This window comes from Nannochloropsis gaditana, assembly GCF_000240725.1.
Source record: "Nannochloropsis gaditana CCMP526 unplaced genomic scaffold scaffold397, whole genome shotgun sequence".
NCBI lineage: Eukaryota > Eustigmatophyceae > Eustigmatales > Monodopsidaceae > Microchloropsis > Microchloropsis gaditana.
In genome coordinates this window covers 3,907-4,341 of record NW_005803556.1, presented here as the reverse complement: position 1 = coordinate 4,341, position 435 = coordinate 3,907, and positions in this window count along the sequence as shown.

The following is a 435-nucleotide window of genomic DNA, read 5'->3' as shown; positions in this document are numbered from 1 at the left end:
ATGGTGGCAGGGCCGCAACAGACCTATTCAGCAGTTTACAATCGCCTTTTTGTCTCCGCGCCTCTCCGGCGCCTCCCTCATCTCCCTCCCTCCCTCCTCCTCCTCCTCCCCATGCTGCTCTCCTCCACCTTCACGCATGCCTCCTCCTGGACCACACGTCGCACCGGCCTGGCTTCCTCTCTGTCTTTCTCCCCCACCCGGGCGCGCGTCCTCTCTGGCCCGGGGCAGGGGGGACCATGCCCCCTTCCCTGGTCAGTGCGAAGCCTTTCCGCCCGCCGCCCCTCCTCCTTCCTCCTTCCCTTCAGCCAAGGAGAAGGCGCACACGAAGACGTGGGAGTGGGGAGGAACGGACGGGGGGAGGCGCGAAGGACTCTTTGTCCGTCTTGGGCTATCCGGGCTCGCAGCCGGGTGCATGCGTCGAGGGATATCGATGGC